This window comes from Stigmatopora nigra, chromosome 18, assembly GCF_051989575.1.
Source record: "Stigmatopora nigra isolate UIUO_SnigA chromosome 18, RoL_Snig_1.1, whole genome shotgun sequence".
NCBI lineage: Eukaryota > Metazoa > Chordata > Actinopteri > Syngnathiformes > Syngnathidae > Stigmatopora > Stigmatopora nigra.
In genome coordinates, this window is record NC_135525.1 from 5,936,158 (window position 1) to 5,948,471 (window position 12,314).

General features: G+C 39.2%; 1 protein-coding gene across 1 annotated transcript in view; it reads left to right on the forward strand.

Moving 5' to 3' along the window:
* The first annotated feature begins 900 nt into the window (after positions 1 to 900).
* The window catches only part of LOC144211382 (thyroid hormone receptor alpha-B), a 65,798-nt gene continuing 54,384 nt past the window's right edge, over positions 901 to 12,314 (forward strand). Inside the window, exon 1 of the mRNA XM_077738569.1 lies at positions 901 to 1,227. The gene's annotated coding sequence lies outside the window, so the exon portion shown is untranslated. The remainder of the gene's footprint in view (positions 1,228 to 12,314) is intronic.

The window sequence follows — 12,314 nt, forward strand, 5'->3', positions numbered from 1 at the left end:
AATGCAATTGTTGAGTTCCTAAGGGAGTACGTGAGGGAGTGTAAATTGCTAATTTTAACCATTTTTTCAAGACTAAACAGTAACCAAAGTTTTGCATTTAGATGGATTTGATTGGATCGTTGCTTAACGAACTGACGTACTGATCCAGATATATGTTTCGTTATATACCCATTAATGTCACATCAAAGTTGTCACCCTGAAACAGAAGGCTTCAGGGCCTTGTTAGTTTATAATGTGTGTACATTATTTAGTTTATTACAAAGCGTACCATTGTGGCTATAATTTAGGGTGGGTTTTCAATTTGCTGGTTTCACTTGGAGGGCCATCTTTATTTATTTTTTAAAATATAAAACATCAATTATTATCTTAAGTCTATAACCTGCAATCTTTCACGACATACTATAGAAGCTTTCTCAGACTTCTTTGTTTAAAAAAAGTGTACTATATATATAAACTGAAAAGATTTTTTCATCCAAATAATCAGTACATACTTTCTGATTCATGTATCTTTCATTGCGGACTGCAAAACTTTATCACAATTTTATTTGGCAACAAAAAATGCACGTTTAAATTTGACACCATTTGTGTTATCCTGTATATATTTTTTACCGACAGTTACACCGCAGTTAACTAATGTCAATCTGTCACTGCCATTGAAGCGGATAGACGTCCAATCCTCTTTTATATGGAGGGCTAGTAGCAAGTAATCCCTGCCAACCTCTCCCAGTCAAAATGAATTGGACGCCCAAATCCGTCAAAGGCACTGAAATGAACATCATTTTTTTTGGCACCATTTAAACATGATTGGTCCAAGCCTCCTGTAGAGGGAGCTCGCTTGTTTTATCTCACATCCCTTGCGCGCACGAGGGCGGAGCCAACCGCCGAGTCCACGATCCGATCTATGTGCCTCCGTGTGCCCCACTCTAACGTCGCAAGCAAGTCGGCGAGCAAAGCGTGCGGGAAGCCGGAAAAGCAACAAAGTCCAGCAACCCAAGCAGGGACCTAATTTTTTTTCTTCTCCCCCCCCCCCCCCTCCTCATTCCAAGCCGCGTGGACGCGGACCGGACAGCAGAAGAGCTGGGTTGGACGGACGGGCGGGCGCGCGCACGCACACACGCAGCCTAGCTCCACTTGGACGTGGCCGAACGGAGCAAGGAAACCCGCCAGCACGCACGGCGACTCGAACCAAGTGCCGGACCGCCCCCCGCCGGTGGCGTCCTGACCACGGTAAGCTTTTGCCTTTTGACAGATGAGCGCTTGTCTCCTTCCCCGATGACGCTTTCCGCGTGCGCGTGCAAAACAGTCAACCGTGTGCTCGCCCCGTTCCCTCCGATCAATAGCGATCATTTCAACCTAATGAAGCACCCGTGTCAGTCCGATCTACGTGATGAAATGTAACACCCACCCCACCCCCCTGCTCACTATCGACCCGCGTGTCACTAATCACTCAGCGGTTTCCCCCAGCCATCTCTATTCCGCCACTCAGCCTCGCATTAGCTGCTTTGACGGCCACACGTCGGTGGGTCGTCTCCACATTCCTCCGCCGGTGGTCAGCTGGACTCCCCGACCAATATTGGGAAAAACAGTCCTGGTGTGGCGTTCAACGCGCATGCGCCGACACCACACACCCCCTTTCGCTCATCTGCATGCTCTTCAAGTAGAAAAATGTTTTGGCTTGTGTGCCATGGTTCTGCCGTGGAGTCCCGTACAGTGATTCTTCGTTTACATCGGGGGGAACCCTGCCTGACCTGTTTCGCATCCTCTTGCCTACCCGTCCGGGCCCCCCGGCTGACCTTCCTCGCTTTTTCCCAGCACCCCAGCAGGGCCTCTCACCCCCCCCCCCCCTCTCTCTCTCTCTCTCGCTTATGTGCCTTTTCCTCCTCGCTGTTTTCCTTGGTTCGTTCTTACACCCCTCCTCCATCCCCTCCAGTCACTTCTTGCCAGGCCAGCGATGGTCCGGTGTTTTGAAACATAGAACGCAATTATATAACCTTGACTTTGCTCTTCTGCTTGGATGTGTAATGATGTCAGATGTGTCTTGGGGAAAATGGGACACCTGCTTAATTTTACGGACAGTTGAATTATACATAAGGTAGTAGTGATCAAAATTACACTTTAGTATTGAGGGCGATGGATGTCCAATCCATTTGGATTGGAAGGAATGCCTGCAAAAGCATTTGGGTGAGAGCCAAACTTAAGCTTTCACTAAATTGGGGTTGTCTGTCATCCTACCAGGCCTGAATGGATTGGACGACTATTGCCGTCCATGCCAGATAAACTATTACCTCATAGTTGGCTCAAATTGTAAAGATTGTGGTCCATGATGGATGGACTGTAGAATGTGATGTGTTAAAACAAGTTTATTTGATTGTATGTCTATTGTTAGTAAATCAATTTGACTAAGGTCCATTTGAATTGTCCATGGAGCCTTTGACGTCATTTGGAATTTCTGGATGTTTTGTGGCACATGACGCTTGCATTGAAAACCAGGTTATGGTTTTATAGTGGAACTTATTGGAGATTCCCTAAGGGGATTAACTGAAAGTCGGTCAGTCATATAGTGTAGTGGCTCACGTAGCTGCGTTTGTTTTTCTCATTTGGATATTTTTATCAACTAGCCATTGAATTTAGGCACATATTGACAACTCCCTTATGGATAACCAGGAGTGCTGAAAAATTAATGATTATCAATTGAAATAAATAAATTAATGTAAATATAAGTGGAAATAAACTAGAAAATTATGAATAAAAATGTAATAAATATATGTAAATTAAATATATTGAATAAATACATAATGTAATTAAAAAATCAAATTATTAATTTGAAATTGATGATAAAAAAATCTTGAAATGTTTAAAATAATACAGAAATAACATTTTGTAATATGTTAAATGATGTAATTCTGTACAGAATGTATTTTTTTTTTTTTTGACACTCCCACTCCTCCATTCTCAAAGTCCCGCCGACATATCAGTCCTCGTGCTTTATGTACGTTTATTTAGCCAAACAATGCATCCTGCATCTGACATAAAGTCGCGTGTTTACAGCCAATGTGACCTGACTTGACTGCTGCTCGTCCCATAGGAAACAGGCAGGCCTCCAGCGCTTTCCCACATGCCGTTTTTCGTGTGGGTGTGTGTGTGTGTTTTCCCCTCACCTAATTAGATTATAGCACCCATATGCTTGTTTGCTTGTGGGCGGCTTCATACAATCCATTTTGTGCGGGGGGGAATAAGGCCAAGAGCCAAATGTCTCTGCTCATCATGAGTCTAATAGATTGACGGCTTCTCCCCTTTTTTCTCTCAATTCATTGGCTGAATGATTCAGAATCAGTCCATCAGGGTGAAGAAGGAGCTGATCTAAAAGGTGAAGCTCTCTATTTACTGGGTTATTTATGTTTCTACCCTTAGCAAAGGTCACCACCTGTGGGTCATGAACAAAATAACAACATCCTGGATACAAGAGGTTAAAACTAGTTTTTAATGAAGGGTGACCAGACTCTCCCTTAAAGATAAGGTGAAGGGCTCGGTCAAGAGACAGATGAGTTGGTTCGGGCATCTGTTTAGAATTCCTCCTTGATGCCTCCTTGGTGATGAGTTCCAGGTATGTCCTAACGGGAGGACGCATTGGGGATACTATGTCTCCCCTGGAATGCCTTGGATCCTCCCGGAAGTTATGGATGAAGTGGCTGGGGCAGGAGAAGTCTAGGCTTTCCCTGCAAAAACTAAACCTTGGATAAGCTCAGGTAGATGAGTTGAGATGAGAAGGCTGCTGTTGGCAGTGATAGGCGTCCATTCTATTGCCAGTGATTGCTGTCAGTCTTTCCAGTCCAAAGTCGATTGGACATCTGAAGTTGTTGTCAGTGCCAGGCGAGTGTTCTTACTGTGGCCAACACACGAGATTTTTGTGCACTTGTTGACAGTTTGTATCCAATTTTATTGGCCCATTTCGTCGTTGGCCGCATCCTTTAGATGAGCCGTACCAACCGCAATTCTTTGAAAATAGGGCCCCCCTGCAGCTGGTTTTGCTTAGCAACATGAAATAGTAGGCTTGTCTATCACGAGTGGAATCCCCAAAAGCTTTTGAAATGTTAGTCACAAAGGGATGCAGGGAATCTGCCATTTTGTTTTTAGGGAACCATTTTCGGCAAGTTTCTTTTGGGTCTTCACATACCATTTTCTAAAATACTGTGTTCTCCCAATCGATAGCTGTGTTTCTCTAATAGTTCTCAGATTGTATGTGTTTATATTTGTAAAATTCTGTTGCGTTCCATTGATGGCTGTTTTTCAAAAAAGCCTTATAACTCTTGTTCATTTTGCTGAGGGACAATGGATGCCCAAAACTTGTTGCATGTGGAGGAAAACTTGTTATTTGACTGATTAAGTCACAGCCTGTGATGTATTAATTCGAAAATATATCTTTTAATATTGTTTCAAGAATCTTATGATAGTTTATAGACCCTAGTGTTTATTTTTCTTTCATTTTCCGTTGCAAAATTTCAGTTTTCCGGCTTACAAAGTGTAATAGAAACGTGTCGATGGAGATCCTATTGCTATTTTCTGAGTTAACTAATTTTATTTTGGAAATTCAATGTCAAATCCCGTTTCAGTAATGTATAAATGTGTAGGCATAAAAAAAAGAAATCCTATAAAGCTACACCCGAAGAAACACAGTCTACATTTTGGAGAATGATGATCATCTTTATTGGCCAAGAATGTTAAAATTCAGTGAGTTTGTACGAAATAGGTCATTATAGGTTCATTTTAGTTATTTATCTAGAAAATGAACCCTGCGACTCATTTTCTCCTAACCACTAAGTGCACATGGAATTTGTCTCCATTAGGTACAGCCTAATAGTATCATATAATATATCATTTAAAACAAGCTGCTATAACCTGGGTAGATTAAAGTGCAGAGAACCATTTAGCCATGCAAGGATAGAAAGTCATGCAAAAGTGGTGGAGATTTTTCCAACATTATCAAGAATTCTGACGTGCAATACTCAAATTTTGGGATATTATTATGCCTTTGAGAATGACAACAATACTATCAGCATCATGGCACTGTGAGAATGGAATAGAAATGGAAATATAGTTTTTTTTGTTTCAAACTTAATGAACATAGTAGTGCTGAGAAATATTGCATCTATAATATGAGGCATTTTAGTTCACAATATTGCCATAATTCACTCTAATTTCAATTTTTTGAAAGTGTTATTTAAAAAAAAAAAGCCCAAAGTTTGACTTTGTTACTAGCTGTTCTTTCCCATTGTATTGGTAGTAGTAGGGCATTCACAACCTTTAAAAAAAAAAACAACAAAAAACATGAACTCATTGTATTGACTGCAATAGACTTTCAATCTATTTTCATGACAGCCATCCTGCCTTGCCCCCAGTATCGATTGGACATCTATCTCAAGCAACGGCACTGAAACATGATCATTCACTCTCAAACCTCCCATTTCAAATAGATTGGAAGTCTATCACCATCAATACCAACCATTAAAAGTTAAAAGTTTCATTTATGCACCACATGCTTGTGTCATGTGATGGTATTTATAGTTATATATCTATAGTTTGTGGGTTTAGGGACACCTATATCCATTCAGTTATATTTAAGAGCTATGTTCAGAGCAGTTTATTTATAAACATGATTCAAAACAACAATGGACTGCCATTTAAAAATATATATACACATATTTCGGTGATGTATAATATCAAATTGCCCAGCACTAGTACAGAAGACATACTATTTTTTTGTGAGCACCTAGTATTGTTCCTCAAAGTATTCTAAAAATTTAGCCATCATGACTCAGTGTACTGATGTCCTACATAACTATACTGTTTCTATTCTTGTCCTCATTTAGAATTTTAATGAATCATTCATTCTTTACTGGTGTTAAACATCTCCGCTAAACCGAAGCCACCGTCGTTAATCTCCCTTGTTGCATTTGTCCTTGTTTATGGTAAAGAATGAGGCCAACGTGCGGCGTGCGGTTACGTTTAAGGTTCCCGACTGATAAGCACGACGTACCGCGTGGCAACACGAGGTTATCTACCGCAAGCGTCAAACTGGACTGGAAGATACACGTCCTTTTTTTCTTTTTCTTTTTTTATTGTGGCACGCAGATGTTCCCTGACATTCGAAAGCTAACAAAACACCCGCCAGACAGCGGCAGGTGCGTTTCCGCTGGGGGGGTTGGGAGGGGGATTCCATCCACAGTGATACACTGGAAGTCAAATTGAAGAGTTACTTAGGCTTCCCAGGATTGTAAATTTGTCGCATGTCATAAACACTTGGCGTCGTGGCCAAGTTAGGAATTCCATTCATGTGGGAGGAAATTTAAGTGGGAACAACAATTTCAGACTGTGTGAGGCACCCCCCCTTTTCGATGCTGAGGCCTAAAATAATGATGCTGGAATTAATGGTTCCATGTGGCTAAACCCTTTGGTGATCATATGCTGAAATTATATACGCTCATCCTGAATCTTCATTTTCCTGACGTCATTGCCTTTGACCTTTTTTTTGCTGCTGCTTTAGGCCCCTTAGAAGCCCCGCCTCTCTTTTTAGTCATCATTTAAAATGTGTAATCTTGAAGGAAGGGATGACCTATTGAACTTTTAATGATCTGACTCACTATTGAAATCTTGCTCTTAATGGGGATATCACTTTTTCACATGGAAAAAAAGTTAGGGATTTAAATTTAAACATAAATCAGTGATAGAAATGAAGTCTTTGGTTTGGTATTGAGGGATTTCCAGTCCAAATGGATTGGGTATCCATTGGCATCAATGGCAGTGAATGAAGTATTTTATTAATAAATAACATTTGAGTGGTTGCAATAGTACTGAGGTCGTTGATGTATTTCCATAGTTTCAGCGCCATACATTTTGCTGTCCGGTTAATGTAAAAACACATTTTTTTGAGCAAGTCTGGTTTGTCTATCACCATTAAAAGTAACCTGAAATCCGATTTTCCACTATACCGCTCTGTTAAATGATACGTCTATATCCAATAGTCCAAAAAGCAGACAAGATACATATTACTATTTGAATTTGTCTACTAAATATAAGGTATTTGCATGGATACTAGTACTTTACCACACAGTATGGGTGTCATTTTTTTGCCAATTGATTAAATATGCAAGAATTAACAATTGAAAAATGGAATCTAAGATAATATAGAGCTTTTTTTCCATAGGTAAAGGCTCACAAAATTACATATGAATATCAATAGGAACCAATATGTTAAAGATCCATTGACGTAAATCCCGAGACTTCCCGAAAAAGGTTTCCCGCGTCCCTTTTTTACGACTAAAATAATTTGTTGCCAGAGTCATTAAGACAGATCAGCGAGGTAATAATGCAGATTGCTTCCCCTTCCAAATCAAGCGCTAATAAAAGCAAAGCGCAGTAATTCACGCTCTATTGTGTCCTGAAAAGGGAATTTACTAATCTTGCGGTGTGAAATAAGCAAATAATCCAAATAAATACACTTCCACCATCGCTACGCACCCCCAAGAGGGAAAAAAAAGATAATTAAATCCTGATTTTGTCAACAAAGCTTAACTGCACACAACAACAATTCCTTTACTAATTAGGCCTTTAAGAACGTAGTGTTGCGCTTTAGAAAAATGTGGGTCATTTTAACAATAATTAACAAAAGTAGGGGAAAAAAAGAAAAAAGCAACGCCATCTTTTCATGTCCACCTGGTGGCGTCACTTGGGGATGACGCTAAGTTAACGGCGAGATCGTGTAGAGGGATTTACTGATATGGCAGCTGCTCCTATTTGTTGTCATAACGCCGATAAAGTGCTGCACAAACTGAACGCTTGATTACAGAACGTGCTTTTTTTGGAAAAAGCGCGAGCTGAGCTCCGTATAACGTGAAACCTGATCGTGGGCAAACTGCACCCACGCCAATGTCGGACTTTACCCCTTCAACTTTTCTTTGGAATTGTCTCGCTAGGCTTGATTTGATTCTTTATACAATGGCATCCGCTTGAGAGTAATCTTAATCTCGTGTATTTTTTTAAAATGCGCCCAATGATTTAAGGATTTAAAGATGAAAAATCCTCGAGGTTTCATCAGTCGCTGAATTTAACCATAAAGTTGACCATTTTGCTTTTTAGTTTATCCGACATTTGATCTGATATCACGCTTGATCATCTCTGATGAAAGCCTCCATTTATTCGCTTTTTGTTTCTTTTCACTGTTCTCCAATGGATGAATTTGAGCGCATCATTGCTTGGGATGAGCAACAAATAATATAACAGGGTGGACTCGGGTGCAAAACTTGTTTCTTTCCTGCTTTGCGCTTTTCTGCAATGCTGTCATATAGAGTAAAGTGTCTTTGTGTCCTCTCTCTGCTTGTGAGAGGTCATTGTTCGCACTCCATTGCATAGCCCCGCCTTCTCCTCCCCCATACGTACTGTACGTTTATAGATGTATGCATGTGCGGTACGCAGGCACATTCCTTCGCCCGGCTGATTGCATTGCGTGACCAAAGTTGACCTTCCCCTGAAAATACATATAAAGGAAAAGAATATATGTGTATATATCTATATATATGTGTATATATGTATATATATGTATATATATGTGTATATTTGTATATATGTGTATATATGTGTATATATGTGTATATATGTATATATATATATGTATATATGTATATATGTGTATATATGTATATATGTATATATATGTATATGTTTATATATGTATATGTTTATATATGTATATGTTTATATATGTATACATGTTTATATATGTATGTATACATATATATATATATATATATATATATATATATATATATATATATATATATATATATATATATATATATATATATGCATATTTACATATCTATACATATATAAACATGTATATACATGTATATATATGTGTATATATGTATTTATATGTGTATATATGCGTATATGTATATATATATTTGTATATATGTATATGTGTCTATATATGTATATATATGTGTGGATATATATACATTTCTATTTAAATTATCTTGAAATAACCTTTAAAGTAAATCAATTAAACAAAAAATTGACTTTAATTGAAGAAATATCCAAATCTAAAATATTTAGTGTTCATCATCTGTAGCTGAACTGTCTAAATATGATGAACCACCTCTAGAAATACTTGTTAGTTCATTGGCCTGGATTAGTCAATTCATCGTGGCATCTTTAATTCATATATGATAAAATCCTATTGTTTAAAAAGCCAAAATAGTAAATCAGCATATGAATCCATCCATATGCAGCCATTTCTGGTAAAAGAGAAAAAAAATAGCAGAGAAAGTGGGTCAACCGTGCGAGATATGTTCCTCACATCACCACAATCGTGGCTGCACGTTTCCACGGCGGTTCCGCTCGGAGAAGAGACCTCCCCGGCCCCGGTCCGATCGATCCCCGCATCGGCTCGCTCGTAGCGACGCCGCCAGTCAGCGAGAGAGGTTCCAGCCTTTCAACTCGACAAACAAGCAGATTGCGGCGAAAGCGACTCACGCTGGATTATTGGCGCGTTCAAACCGGCTTTTCTCCGTGAGTTTGCAAGGGGCTATAAAATGCAAATCCTCCCGCTTTCATCCCCAATGAAAATGGCGCGCTAATGAACACGCCGCTTTATTGATAGAGATTTAAACGATACGCAGACTCGCCTACGCTCGTGCCAAACCGATGATTAATGTGTCAACAAAAAAATTTGCGGTATTTTTCAGAGTTCACTAATGCCGTCTTTCGTTGAATTCATTGGTGTCAAACGTGCGGCCCGTGGGCTGCATCTGGCCCCCCGTTTCTGCCCGACAGGCCCTTTGTAGCCGTACATACAGCATACATGTGCTTAAAACTGTATTTACTTATTTATTTTTAGTTTTTTTAGACACAGGCGCATAAAACCAGAATTTTTTGAATTATTTGATGGATTGTGTGAACTACTACACTTTCTTAAATTTTATACCAGCAGTTCGAGTCGTTCTTTTACCCTTTACGGTCAAAATAAGCGCCGTAAAATACAAATAATAAGTTAACAAGGAACCTTAAAATGCCACAAAACAACAGGGAGGAATAAAAAAAATCAACATATAGCGACCAATGAAAAGGATGCAATTTAAAAATCCCCCAAAAATCAATAGGAAATGATCCAAAATTTAGGAGAAGTGACCTATAAGTAACCTAGTACGAATAAAATGATAAGTGAAATTGACTCAATCCTGGTTTAATTGGATCGATTGGACGTTTGTTTGCACCAATGGCAGCTCATGTATTTTATTTACACTGCAAACGTTGAAGACCGGAACACGTTCTGAATATTGATATAAATTCTCTCTCTGGTTGTTTAGATAAAATGTTTATCGAAAAATGCAGTAGGCTCGTTGGAATGGAAAGAGACAAAACAGACATAAGGGGACAAACCGCAATAGAACAATGCTTGAATACTTGAGCGGACTGCTGATTTATTACAGCAAGTAATTTGAGTCGCATTCTTTTCTTGCACGGAGGGGATGCAACAGCTAACGTGGATTTTACTGTAAAAGTTCCTTCTCTTAACTTTGTTTATTTTTTTCCCCTTCATTTCATGAAAGAAAAAGTTTTTCGCCAATTTTTTTTAACTTTACACATGCATTTTCCTTTTAATTTCTAACAAATTAACTTTTTCCCTATCATAATTTGTTTTAGAATAAACACTCCCACTCTAATTGAATTGGATATATGGCACTTAAACATCAGCATTAACAGCCATCCCTCCCAGTTTGACTAAATCGGACATTTATTTTCAATTGAGCGCAACAAATTAATAACATTTTGTGATGCTGTCCTTTAAAAAAAGTAAATACCCGCCCCAAAAATGCTATTGATAGAGTACATTTAAAAAAAAACAACTTTGCTATATTCTACTTATTATTATCAGACTTAATGTAAATAACATCAGTATTAATCCTTAGGAATTAGTTTGATTAAATCCGATTAAAAGAACTGAATAATTGTACAGCCTTGGTTTAAATACAAGCCAATATTATTAGTCATTTCATAGTGACGTATTAGTTGATAAAAAAGTGTCATTTCATAGTATTTTTTTAGTATACAGGGCATGAACCATTACTGACCAACTTTCATTTCGTGAACCACTGCTAACCTGTAAAATCAGCCATTGCCAAGTACTGTATCTGTAACCTGGAGCTTTTTATCGGCCTAATCCTTTCATTGCTTACCCAATCTGCGCTCGTCCACGTGGTGCGTCACTATTTAACTTGGCTGCCAACTTCTATCGCGGCAAAAGCGGGGAAGTGTTTGCAATTTGAACCCTTTCAAGTCAAGTACTTTTGCCACAAATGTTTTTTTCCCTACTCTACCATTTGCTCGAAGGCCGCTTCTTTTCCACATCGTTCACAGTAGCTGTCACACAAAATAAAAAAAATAAAAACTACTAGGCTAGGATGATCCTTTCCGCGGTGAAGCTGCGAGGAATCCTGTAGGTTTTGACATTTGTGGGTTTTAGAGACGCTTGCAAAAAACGCCGAGTGAAGCCGCCGCGTCCTGGTCACTAATATGTGAAGCGGTGGTAAAAATACTCGAACCCTGTACTTAGCCAGATTGGTGTCAAAAGTATAACCCAACTTGTCAATTGGCAGTCAAATGTCACTCCTAGGACGGAGATAAATGGATGTTACTTTGTCTAGCATTTATCTTATGGCTCCATATAAATACATGTTTGAACATTTATCTGGCGCTCTTTATAGCCACGCCTTTCACAATTTGTGGAACTTAAAACAGCTTGATTACTTGAAAGTCAAGACTGGTCTTGCCAAACAAGTTGTGGCATCAGTGCAATGTGGCGGCCATCTGCTCAGCTCAAATATTCCACAAAAAATAGGAGGTTTGTGTATTCCAAACCACGTCCGTTTTACGCTTGAAGGCAAGCGGCGGAGGGGAACAAGCGACACATTGACGGCTACAGGCGGCGTCACGTAAACAGATGAAGTACGAGCAATGACGGAGGAGCTCGCGCGGTGCTTCAGTGACTTTGGACAATTGAAGGATTGACAGTGTGAACACCAGAAGTGATGTCAAAAGATGATCTATTGCTTCTTATGGTGATGACGCCATTAGCCCTTTAAGCCACTGTGGTTAGAGTTTTTATATTTGTAAGGCTAATGCAAATTAACTTTTAACCAGGGCTGCCGCAAGCCGTTATTTCGCTCAATTGCTGATTATTTTTGGGATGAGTCAACGAAGGAGTCATACTTAAACATACACAAAAGTGAAATCATTGGCATTAAGAGGCAGGAAAA